This window comes from Petaurus breviceps, unplaced genomic scaffold (assembly GCF_028583685.1).
Source record: "Petaurus breviceps papuanus isolate PSGF00001 unplaced genomic scaffold, PetGlider_PUasm1.0 156, whole genome shotgun sequence".
NCBI classification, from domain to species: domain Eukaryota; kingdom Metazoa; phylum Chordata; class Mammalia; order Diprotodontia; family Petauridae; genus Petaurus; species Petaurus breviceps.
The window spans coordinates 8,936,797-8,950,114 of record NW_027185720.1 but is presented as its reverse complement, the minus strand read 5'-3'; the positions used below and the strand labels follow the sequence as shown (position 1 = coordinate 8,950,114).

Here is a 13,318-nt window from a genome sequence, read left to right as displayed (position 1 = left end):
TCTGGGTCTGGCCAGTCCAGCCCTCTTTCCATGACTATACTTTTCCCCATCTCCTGAGATTCCAGTGGGAGCCATTGTCTTGTCCCTCCCACTCCACACTGGTGGACAGTGGACCCACCTGCCCAGTGCCAGCTGGAACAGCTTGTCCCACACACCCTCAAATGCCAAGGGATGTTACCTCCAACTCCAAGGTCCCACAGGACCATCATTTCTCAGAGTTGGGAGGAGTAGGGGCTCAGAAATCACCGAATTCAACCCCATCCCCAGCTCATGAGTCTGACCCACATCCCCCAACCAGCGAAATTCAGACTCTGAAGAGCCCCAGGAGAGGAATACTACTTCCCTTGGGGGAGGGGACTTGGGGCAGCCTATTTTACTTCCAAGCCAGTCTAATTACTAGGGAGTATTTCCTTGTATCAAAACACTCATTGCTCCTAAGTCTGCCCTCTGTGGCCAGGCAAGTCAAGTCCAATCCCAAACGTCACCCTTTGATTACTTGCAAATGAGGATTCTATGCCCCTTGGGTCTTTCTCACTCCAGGCTCCATATCCTCATCCTCTCAAAGAAGCTACATCATTTGTCACTCTCGGGGTCGGTCTGGATAGAAAAAAACATCAGGCGCATAGTAGGTCCGTAAGCAATACTTGTGGCATAATCAAATCAATTTTTAAGTACCCACTATGTTCTCAGGGCTGGGGATCCTAGCACAAAGTAAGGAATAATTCCGATTACCTAGAAGCTTATATTCTAATGGGAGAGAAAAGCATATTCTTAAATATATACAGCATAAATAGGATATGAATAAATGTAAACAGATATAAGGTCATTTGGGAGATGGTACTGGTCCCTGGAGAGGACCAGGAAAGCTTTCATTTAGAGGACGATGCCTGAGTTGTGTCTTCAAGGAAGATAGAATCTCTGTGAGGCAGAGGTGAGGAGGGCATGCATTCCAGGCACATATAGGGATAGCCTGCATAGAGGTGCAGAGGTGGTAAATACAAGCATAGGGATATGAGCTCTCAGGAGGGTTCCTACTCACAAGAGATATGTTTCCTCTCCCCTCTCCTATCCTTTTTTGTCTCCTCTCTCCTCCCCTCCCCTTCCTTCCCTTCTCTCTTCTCTCCCCTCCCCCTTCCTTTCCTCTCCTTTCCCTCTTCCCCTCCCATCCTATACCTCCCTTCCATTCTCCTCTTTCCTATTTCCACCCATTGCTTCTAGTTCTGAGTTCTTGGATCAATAAAACAAATCTTATCTCTCTCCCATAGAACAAGCCTTCAGACACTTGAAGACAGTCCTCATGTCCTATCCTTCCCTGGGTCTTCTCTTCGCGCTAAACATGCCCAATTCCTTCAAGTTATTCTCATGGACCCAAGACCCCTCACCAACCTGGCTGTGCTCTTCTGGACTTATCTACTTTATCAATGTTTTTATTGAATCATGGTGCCCAGAATGGAACAAACTATTTTAGACAAAGTCTGATAAGGGGAGACGGACAATGACTTTTCTATAAGTCACATCCTTCCTAATATAGTCCACCTAATATAGTCCAAGATTTCATCAGGCTTCTTGGCCCCTGCTACCTCATAATGGGCTTAAAGTCCATTAAAACCTCCCAAATCTTTTTCAGAATAATTGCTACCTCTCCCATGTTACACTTGTGAAATTGATTTTTTGTACCCAAATGCCAAGACTTTATTTACATTGAGCCCTGCTGAATTTCATCTCATTAGATCCAGTCCCATGCTCTAACTGGTCAAGGTCCTTTGGAATCCTGATTCTGTTTATCCAATACATCAGCTAGCCCTCCAGCTTGTCATCAGTCTGCAAAACTGACCTTCATGGCTTTTGTGTCTTTATCCAAGTCACTGATAAAAAGCTGCAGCTCAATATTCTTTCCTATATTCCCATCAGCCAACCCAAGTTCCTTGATTCATCCTTTGAACCAAGATAAATAAGAGGTATTGGGGGCCCAAGTTGGGAGTGGGAGCCCCAGTTTCAGCATCGATTGATGATGTCAACCACCCACTGTCTCCCCAGCCAAGGGCTAACCAACCCAGAATGTCCCGATACATTACACATCAGAAGTGCTGCTGACCATGATTCACTGTCTAGAGAAGTGGGTGCCTGAGATATGCAGAAGCTGATCCATTCCTTCCCAAACATTAGCATCACGGTAGGAGACACACTGGGCCTTTCAGCAGGCTCTAACTCTCAAACTGGGCTCAGTTTAGGTAACCAATAGTCCTTCCTACCTTGGGGAGGGGGTCTGTGCAGGCCACTTACGATTACCAAACACAAGGTGGTATTAGGTGAAAAGGGGATGGAATTGTAGTCAGAGAACTGAATTCACCATCTTAATTCAGTCATTTAAACTTCTACTGGTTTCTCTTCAGTAAAAATGAGGGCCTCTTACTAGATGACCTCTGAGGGTCCTTCCAGCTCAAAATCTATAATCCTGTTATCTCTCTAGGCCTCAGTTTCCCCTTCTGTAAAATGAGGAGGTAGGACTAGGCATCCTCTGAGGTCCCTCCAAATTCTAAATTTATGATCCTCTAAGACACTAAACTTCCCTGGGCCTCAGTTTCCTCCCCTGTGAAATGAGAAAGTCAGACTTAATGGCCTCTCCAAACCCCCTTCCAACTATAGATCTACTGCAAGGGGAGGTTCCCCCATCCCTGATCTAGGATATAATGATCCTGTGAATTTAGGACCCTGTTATCCAGGGGAATTGTTATTCCAGTTTGTGGATTATCCAGGCCATAATCCCCATAAGGAATCTCCACTATCAAATATCAGACAAGCTGCAGTCTAGTCTATTTAGTGTACCCATATGATTTTACTAACCCCCTCTCAGGGTTGTTGAGCGACTTGCATGAAATAATATGTGTGGACAGGCTTTGTAATCATAAAGCCCTGTGTACCATAAATGCCAGGGCTACTTATTCAGTGATCCCACAATCCCTGTCCCTCATGACTCTGGGTCATTAAGGCTGAGCTCATGCCTTCTCCCAGAAGGGAGAAAACCACAGATGTAAAGAAAACTCTGTGGGCTTGAGAAGGGGGCTCCCATCGCCCACACTCTCAGGGCCTCCCTGCCCTGTTTCATTTTGTTTTAATATCTGTAATCTTTTCCTTCAGCTTTTTGAAAGGCGAGTGGGTTCATGTGGTTTGAGAGGCAGCCTTGGAGAATGGGGAGGGAGTGGAGAAGGAGGTTCTGGGGACTTGGACCCTGGATGCCAGGAAATGGAAAATCCACATGTCCTCCTGGCTCCTGGCCAGCCATCAGGGATCCAACTTAGAGAATCACAGGGGAACCTTTGGTGTTTCTGAAAGAACACTGGGCCTGGAGTTCTGAGTTCAAATCCTAGATCTGCCACTGGCTGGCTACAGCCTCTGGGGCCTCTTGGATTCCTCCCTTGCACTCACTCCTTAGAACCAAGTCTTATCATTTCTACCTTCACCCCATCTCTCATATTCATCCCCTTCTCTCCACTCACATGGTCACTCTGGTCCAGGCTCTAATTACCTTTCATTTATTGCAACAGGTTTCCGGCTGTATTCTCTACCAAGAGCCTCTCCCCACTCTTGTCCATCGTCCAGCAACAGTCAAGGAAATCTTCCTAAAGGGCAGATCTGGTTATGTCACACCCTAACCCCTTACTCCATAGACTCCAGGGGCTCCCTATTACCTCTGAAATTCAACATAAAATCCTCTAGGTTCAAAGACCTCTGTAAACTGGCCCTTCCCACCTTTCCAGTTTTCTCCTACTTTGACTCCATGGACTCTACAATCCAGCTATAATGGCTTTCTTGCTGTGTCTCACCCACCACGCTCCATTCTCCGACTCCATACTTTTCACCAGCTGTGCCCCGTGCCCTCCCTCTTCCCCTCTACCTCCTGGCTTCTTTCAAGACTCAACTCCAATCTCACCTTTGGATGTGGGTCCTTCCCTCTCCTCCTCAATTCTAGATCTCTGAGATCACCTTCCATTTGCACTCTGTATGTCTCGACATACAAGAATTAGAATGTAAGTTCCTTGAAGGCAGGTGATGTATTTTTGCCCCTTTTTTTTTTTTTACCAGCGGTGCCTGACACAGAGAAATCACTTGATTTGTTGATTAACTGACAACCAGGTGACCTTGGAGAAGTCACTTATCCTTTGCTCTACTTACCTCACAAGCTTCAGTTCCATTCGTAAAAGTAAATATTTGCTAAAATACCAGTTTCCAGGCAGAGCCCTTTGTTCATTCAGAGGAGCTACAAAGAGAGATAGGTCCCTGTTCTAAGAGTTTACAGTCTACCACAAAAGACAAGTGCCCGAGTTGTTGTGATAGTATAGTCATTTTTCCAGTCACGTCTGATCTTCCTGGTCCCCTTTGGGGTTCAGGCATTTTCAGTCGTGTCTGACTTTGTGACCCCATTTGGGGTTTTCTTGGCAAAGAAACTGGAGTGGTTTGCCATTTGCTTCTCCTGCTCATTTTACAGATGAGGAAACCAAGGCAAACAGGGTGAAATGACTTGGCCAGGGTCACACAGCTACCAAGTGTCTGAGGCTGGATTTGGACTCAGGTTTTCCAGATCCCAAGCCCAACACTCTATCCACTGTGCCACCTAACTGCCCTAAGTACACAAGGACCAAGAATTACTAAATAGAAAACAGAACCCCAAAATGTTAAAGGAAGGAAGATTCTTACTCTTAGGAGGGATTAGCAAAGGTTCCTAAGATCAAGTACAGGAACTAGGTGAAAGTTCTTTATACATCTTAAAGTAGAGATGTCCAACCCCCACATTTTATGAATGAGGAAACTGAGTCCAAGAGCATTTAAATACCTTGCCTAGGGCCACAAAACTAAGCCTGGATCAGAGGATTTAGAGCCAGAAGGAATCTAAGGGACCATCAAGTCATGATCATATACCTGGTGCTGGAAGCATCTTCAGCTTACAGATGAGGAAACTGAGGCCTGGTCAGAGATGGGGGTTTGATCTGAGGCCTCCGACATCAGAGTCACCTCTCTTCCCCTTCCCTGTACACACCTCCTCCTTTCATTTTACAGATGAGGAAACTGAGTCCCAGTAAGGACTTGTCTAAGGTCACACAGATCATTAGGAGCTGACATTCCCTTATCCCTTTAAGGTTTGCAAAGAGCTTTGCCCATTTTATCTCATGGTGAAGACTGAAGACAGGATTTGAAACCCAGTCCTTGGCCTCTGACTCCCAATCTAAGACTGTTTTTCATAGGTTTTTGATAAGTTCCCTATTCCAAGGAAATCTAGTCCCTTGTCCCTTCATTCTCCATCACAAAGTGGAGAACCCAAGCTGAAATTTCTTTTTCCCTCCTTTTTTTTATTTCATTAAGTATTTCCCAATTACACGTAAATAAAATTCAACATTCATTTTTGGAAATTCTGAGTTCCAAATTCTCTCCCTCCCTCTCACCCCTCCCCATCTATTGAGAGGAAAATATGATATCAATTATACATGTGAAGTCATACGAGACATATTTCCATATTAGCCATGGTACAAAATTAAGCAGTGCACACACACACACACACACACACACACACACACACATGCACATACACACACGAAAATTAAAGGTTTAAAAGTCAGCTTCAATCTGCATTCAGAATTCATCAGTCCTCTTTCTGGAGATGGATAGCACTGTTCATCATGGGAAACTTGGTGCTGTCTTGAATCAGTGTCTGGATCAGAGTAAACTGAAATTTTCTTAACAGGTCCCTCCTTGCCCTAAAGGTCAAGGGACGAAGCAATGGGGTGATGGGTCCTGTTTTATCTAACCTTTACCCTTCTCCATCTCCTAGTACTGAGGCTTTGGCCCTACTAGGTCCCTAACACTATTGAAAGAACGAGGAAGTTTGAGACCCTGAAACATTGTACGATGTTGCTGTTAACTATGGACAATCATCAATTTAAATGACTTAGCTCTTCTGAGCAATACAATGATACAAGACAATTCTGATGAAAAAATGCCATCTATTCACCTCCAGAGAAGGAACTGGTGGTGTCTGAATGCAGATCAAAGCAGACTCTTAAAACTTTATTTTTTTTCCATGGTTTTCCTTCCCTTTGGGCCTGCCTCTTCTTTCATAACATGACTAATATGGAAATATGTTTTGCATGATTGCACATGCATAGCCTATATCAAATTGCTTCCCATCTAAGGGAGTTGAGAGGGGAGGGAGAAAATTAGAAACTCAATTGTTTTTTTTAAAAAAATGAATGTTAATGCATAACCTATATCAAATTGCTTGCCTTCTCAATGTGGGGGGGGAAATTTAGAAATCAGACATTTAAAAAAAATGAATGTTAAAAATTGTTTTGACATATAATTGGGGAGAAGAAATAAAATATTAAATTTATAGCAAAAATGAATATTAAAAACTGCTCCGTCTGGCCCCTTAACCCCCCTGCCATGGCCACCTTCAGTATCCGACCCGAAGCCCAAGTCAAGGTAGATTTGTTCAGAAAGGAGTTATGTGTTCAGGCAGAGATCCTACTTGGAACTTATTTCCCTGAGAAGATTTCAGAGCTGGATGAGTTCTTGAAGGATCCATCTCTGAATGAGGCTGATTTGAGTCTCTTAAAGGCCCCCCTGGATATCCCAATCCCTGACCCAGCCAAAGAAAAAGAGAAGGAAGAGCGTCGGAAACAACAAGAGAAGGATGATAAGAATGAAAAGAAAAAAGAGGAAGACGAAGATAAAGGTCCTCCTTGTGGGCCTGTAAGCTGCAATGAGAAGATTGTGGCCCTTCTGGGGCAGTTGAAGCCTGAGATCAAAGATGTGAAAGAACAGTTAAATATGGTTTCCATGTGGCTACAGCTACAGGTGCCCCGAATACAGGATGGAAACAACTTTGGAGTAGCTGTCCAGGAGAAGGTATTTGAGCTGATGACTACACTCAGAACTAAGTTGGATGGCTTCCAAACCCAGATCTCAAAGTACTTCTCTGAAAGGGGTGATGCAGTGGCTAAAGCAGCAAAGCAGCCACATGTGGGTGACTACCGACAGCTGGTTCATGAATTGGATGAAGCACAGTATGGAGAGACAAGGCTGATGGTCATGGAGATCCAAAATACTTATGCTGTATTATATGATATCATCCTGAAGAACTTTGAGAAGATCAAGAAGCCCAGGGGAGACACAAAAGGAATGATCTACTGAAAAAATGGAGCCTGTCTCCCTTCTCCATCACCACTTAACTAAGATTATCTGTCTTGCCACAGTCCAGCTTCCATTTAGAATTTCCCCTCTTATCCATACCTTGCCTTCTAGGCACCAATAAATTTTGTCACACCAAAAAAAAAATGAATATTAAAAATGGTCTTCAGGGTGGCTAGGTGGTGTGGTGAATACAGCACCAGCCCTGGAGTCAGGAGAACCCAAGTTCGAATCCAGCCTCAGACATTTAACACTTACTAGCCATGTGACCTTGGGCAAGTCACTTAACCCCAATTGCTCTGCCTTCCCTGCTCAAAAAAAAACTGTCTTTACATGTAGTTGGGGGAAAACAAAGTACTATTTTAAAATAAATAAAATAAAATGAAGAAGAAAGAGAAGGAGGAAAAAGAAGAAGCTGTGCTTTAGAGAGAGCAATGTGACTCTTTAGAAAGCATTCATTCTGTCTTTGTAACCAGGGGATTAAGGTTCAAGTCCTGGTTCTTGTGTTTATTTGGGTTGTGTTGGTTTGTTCAGTCTTTTTTCAGTCATGTTCCCCATTTGGAGTGTTCTGGAGTAGTTTGCTATTTGCTTCTCATTTTTATAGATGGGGAAACTGAGGCAAGCAGGGTTAAGTGACTTACCCAGGGTCTCACAGCTAGTTTGTGTCTCAGGTCAGTTTAGAAGTCAGGTGTTTCTGACCCCAAGCCCGGCACTCTATCCACTGGGCCACCTAGCAGCCCAGTTCTTGTGTGGTCATGGACAAAGCATATAATCTCACCGAGTCTTCGTTTTCTCATCTGTATAAAACTCCTCAATGACATCTTATGGCTACACTGTGCAACACTTAATACAGTGCTTGGCCCATAGCAGGAACCTAGTAAATGCTTATTGACTGACTGACTGACTTTGAACATCAGCTTCATAGCATCATAGAATCTCGGAGATGGAGAGGAAAGGACCATAGAGGTCCCATCTAGTTCAATCTCTTGCCCAGTGAATGTTTTTCCGTGTGTGAAATGAAGAGAATGGACAGAGTGACTAGTGTTCCTACCCTGAGGTCCCTTAAACTACTTGATTATTGGATTTCAATATTATTGGTTTTCTTCTTAATCTCTATGCATTTTGTTTCATGCACTTAAAGATATGAATCTGAGAAGGGGTCCACAGGCTTTACTACCCTGCCACAGGGGTCCAGGACACACAAAAAAGGTTAAGAATATCTGGTCTAGGACATAGCAGACAACTGTCTACTTGTCTGTCTAAATAGTATGTCTATTATGACAAAGAAGATGACTCTGCCTGTGATTGATTCCAGCAGTCCCAAACTGAACTGCTAAAAAAATCCATAGACTCCAAAAAAATGGGAAATGGACAAAAGTAAAGACATCAGCCCTATTTCTATCTTGCCACAACAAGAAGGTCAAAAGAGCCCAGAAGCTGCCTAAGCCACTCTTTCCCCCCTTTCTTCTTATTAGCTATGTACCTTGATCACTCACTGCCTTAACCAATGGGATTGGAGTTATCACATATTCTGACCTAAATTGCTGGGAGGCAACATTCTGGGGAGAAGCCTAAACCAGATCAGAATGCAATTAGGAAATATCAACAAAATAAGTAAAAATAGAACAAAACATAGATGATGTTCATTTGTGGTTTCTAAGTCAATATGCAGCCCACAGAGAACCCTGGGTATAGTTTAGTGGTCTTCGTTTCTATTTGAGTTGGATACCACTGATCTGGATGACTTGGATTGCCCACAGACAGCTGACCTGCAAATATGGCTCTATTTGTAACGAATGTTTTCCTGTCTCTTAAGCGATAGTTTTATTTTGGGTGATATTGTTGGCATGACTGTGCTCACCACAAGCAGAAGCTTCCATTTCTCTTTTAGAAAAAAAAAGGATTTGTGATATACAGACACAAATCTTCTGAGTGGTCTCCAAGCTCTTGGGCTCTTTCATTACTGGATTCCAAACCAGAGTTTCCACCGTCTTCTATTATGTTTCCCTTCACTTTGAAGTCATCGAGTATCTAGGTGTAGGCTGACTTAGTTTCAAACATCTCATATCAAATTCTTAGGATTTTTTTTCCTGCTTAATAAATCTTTCTTCATTCATTCATTTATCTTTTCATCCTCTGCAATTCTACAAGAATGTTTCAGACAAGATGCCAACCTACATTGGTAAAGGGAATTTCTTTGTTCAACAGTTCTCTACACCAGTCCCTATCTCCACACCACATGTTGGGTCTGTGCTGCCATTTTCTCCATGGTCCCTTGTTCATGTACACTTATCACAAGTATTTCAAGAAAATGAACAAGGATCCCCCCAATTCTGGCATTTGCTTGCAACATGAAACTAATTCCTTCATTCACCTCTGAGGAGATCCTATGAGCTCTCCCTAATTTAGCTGTGGCCTCTCAATGTCTTCTGGTTTCATTTTTGGCAGAAAATCACCCATATAGATGATAATAACTCATGTTTATGTGGTGCAATTAAGTTTAAAGACACTTTCCCCTCAACAGTCATTTGAGGTAGGTAGTAAAAATGTGATTATCACCACTTTAGGGACCGAGTCTGAGATTTCATCAGCATAAGGAACTTCCAGAAGAGGAAACGCTCTCTACTAATACAGATCAACATCTTCTCATCAACTTATGGTCTTGGAGAATTCCTTGAGCATTGAGAGGTCACATTAGCCCCATTTCACGGATAAGAACACAAGTTCAGAGAAGCCATTTCACTGACCCAGAGTCATACTGTTGACAAGTGTTACAGACAGAATTGAAACTGGAGTCATTTAATTTCAGGTTCAGGGTCTTAATGCCAGAGATGCTATTTGATTGCTCTGCTTATATGATGACTTTGGTCAATGGACAAAGATGATGTTGGTTAAGAACGCCTATTCAATGGATGTTTGTAGATTGATAATCATGTGAATCTGCTTCCCAAAGTCTAGTCTAGCTCAGGGACAAGTGGCTTTTCATCAGTGGATTTGCACCAGGTGGTACCACGATGATCCATCCATGAAATGGACCAAAAATGGATCACCCTTCAATCCCCCATGATCCCCTTCTGTGTTTGACATGGCACTAGTATTTGGAAGTCCTAGCTGGTCTCTCCAATGATCAGAACTCTGAAGGCTTTCTGAATTGTTTTCCCTCTATTTTGCTGTGATCCTAATATAAATTGTTCTCCTCTTTTCACTCTTATCAAATTATTGTCTTCCCATGGTTCTCTAACTCAGTCACACTTATCATTTCTTTTTTTTTTAAAGCAATCGGGGTTAAGTAACTTGCTCAAGGTTACATGGCCAGTTATTTCTGGATGTAGTGCTAAGTATATGAGCCTGGATTTGATCCCCAGGTCATCCTGACACTGGGCCGGTGCTCTTACTTGCTGAGCCACCTGGCCGCCCCTTGCACTTATCATTTCTTAACAGCACAGTACTATACCTTTACATTCACATGAGAAGCAGCCCTGCCTCAGTTTCCTCATCTTTAAAAATGGGGATAATAATATCACCCACCTCCCAATGTCATTGTGAGGATAAAATTATGATATTTGTATAGTGTTTTGCAAACCTGAAAGCACCACATATAAATGCTATATGTTGTTATTATTACTGTACCGTCATAATTATCATTGGGCCAATATTGGTAGTAATAGCTAACATTTACTTAATGCTTTAAAGTTTGCAAAGCATTTTATAAATATTATCTCTTTTCATCCTTATAACAACCCATAGGAGGTAGATGCTATTATCACACTCATTTTTACACAAGAGGAAAACTTTAGCAGACAGAAGTTGTGACTTGCCTAGAGTCAACCATAGCTAGTAAGTGTCTGAGACTAGATTTGAACTCAGATCTTCCTGACTCCAAGTCTAGAACTCTTATCTTCTGTGCTATCTCATACTAGACTCTTAAGACCAAAAGAGTTGACCAATTAAACCTTGTTAAAGTTGACTATTTTTGGACACAAACTTAGAATGAAGTGGGCACCATCCATGCTAAGAGTTCAATACCTCCCAGTGGGGAGGCCTAGGCCCAGACCAGCCACAAGCAATGGCTCCCTCAGGTCACTCAACAGCTGGGTCGAGGAAAAAGAGACAAAGGAGAAACCACCCAGCTCAGCCAAGTTACAGTGTCCATGGAAGTCCTGGCATCGCCCTTAGATGTCCGGCAGATAAGGACTCTTTGTGAGGCCCTCTTATGTGGGTACAATGAGGTATTCATTGGGTCCCCCATGGGATTTCATGTACAGGAGGAATTTTGGAACCCAAGAAAGAACTTTACCTCATGATTATTGTGCAACACAGATTCGGGGTGGGGGGACCTCTTACCATCCCACCCCTCCCTAAATAGCATTTGGACAGGATGACATTTGGTGGATGTGAATTCATGAGTCCACATCTTAATAAGGACATGGATAAGCTAGAAAGAGTCCAGAGGAGAGCAACCAAAATGGTGAGGGGTCTGTAAATTACACTATATGAAGGTAAGCTGGAGGAATTAGGAATGTTAATTTTGGAGGAAGAAAACTTTAGGGATGATATGATAACTGTCCTCAAGTATTTGAAAGGATGCCGTGTGGTACAGGAATTGGACTTGGTCTGCCCCAGAGGACAGAATCAAGAGAAACGGTGGAAACCACAAAGGGACCATTAGGTTTGATATCAATAATAATTAGAGTTGCCCCAGAGTGCAATGAATGGGATGTCTTGGGAAGTAGAGATTCCCTGCTCTGGGGGGTCTTCAAGTGGAAACAAGATGACCACTTGATGGGAGTGGGATAGAGGGGATTTCTGTCCAGGGGTGGGTTTTTCTCTGAGCAAGGCATAGATGAGGCATGGTCCCTGCCTTCAGGGGGGGTCTACACTTACTGCAGGGATGAGACATCCAGAAACGAACCAGTTCAGTCTCCCCTCAAGGCAGGACTAATTGATAGCATAGACACAAGATCCCTGGATGGTAGCACAGTGAGGGAAGGCTTCACGACAGTGCCGGGACTTGAGTAGTGTGCTACAGTTTTCCATACCTAGAGTCCCCCAACCTCTACAGAAAGTACAAGTTCCTCATGGAGGACAAGTCATATAATAACTTCATGAGTGATGAATCTCGGATCGGAGCAGAGAAAACATGAAGGCACCATAACAGCCTCATCTCCTGGTGTGACATTGATCTCCTCCACTCAACATTCCATTATGTCTCAGTGCCTTCCATTTAGTGCTACAGATAAATTCAGTTTCCCAACCTAACTTGACTTTTGGGTCGCCACTCAATCATGTCCCAATTCCAACCTCATTTTTGTTTCATCAGAAAACACCAATCTATTCTCCCAGGTCCAGTCATTATCACCAGCACATGTCAGCTCCTGCAAGGAATACCATCCCACTCCCATCCCCACCCCACAAAGTGCTATTTAAAAAAATATTTTTGTCATTATTAATTTATTAACCACAATTTACTACACAAAGAGTACCAAGAAAGGTAAAATTATCTTAAATTGTGAACTTGCCTTATGTGCCTTTCCCTTTGAAAAGCATCTATTAATTTTTAGCAAGGGAATAACAAAATTGCCTTGTTTGTTTGTGTCCCCTTCTGAATTCCTTTTTGTTTTTTTTTCTCTGCATTTTCAATGTTTTATTGCTGCTCTGTTTTTGTATTCCTATCATGGCTCACTAATTTACCCCCTCCCATATGAAACAAAACATTGACCATGTTCAAAATCCTGTATTTACTTCTGTACTTTAAGTGATTTTTCCCTATTGCCTTATCAGATATTATTTTCTCTTATCCATTAATGTTGGGGTGTTATGGTCCCCATTTCCCACAGTGCCATGAACATAGAGATTGTGTATGTCAAAATGAGCTTTTCTATGAAAAGACACTGGCCCAAATCCAAGACATCATTATTACCCAAGTTCTGTCATTGCTGTCTTACTATGGAATTTACAAAATGGTAAAAATTTAGGAAAGGGACTTCTTAACTTTGGAATTCTCACTTACAAGTCTCCTCTCCTCCGGACAAGCCCAGATCTGTTCAATGCATGACCTGTGCCCACATTCAGCAGAAAGCACTTTGGCTGAAATATTTCAAGGGTAATGAAATATTAGGCATTTTCTAGGTTATAA

General features: G+C 42.8%; 2 protein-coding genes and 1 pseudogene across 2 annotated transcripts in view; all 3 read left to right on the top strand.

Moving 5' to 3' along the window:
• Nucleotides 1-13,318, top strand: part of RTCB (RNA 2',3'-cyclic phosphate and 5'-OH ligase) — a 300,226-nt gene that overhangs the window by 16,203 nt on the left and 270,705 nt on the right. The window lies entirely within an intron of this gene.
• Nucleotides 1-13,318, top strand: part of SYN3 (synapsin III) — a 406,353-nt gene that overhangs the window by 228,964 nt on the left and 164,071 nt on the right.
• Nucleotides 6,410-7,342, top strand: LOC138156736 (proteasome activator complex subunit 1 pseudogene; annotated as a pseudogene).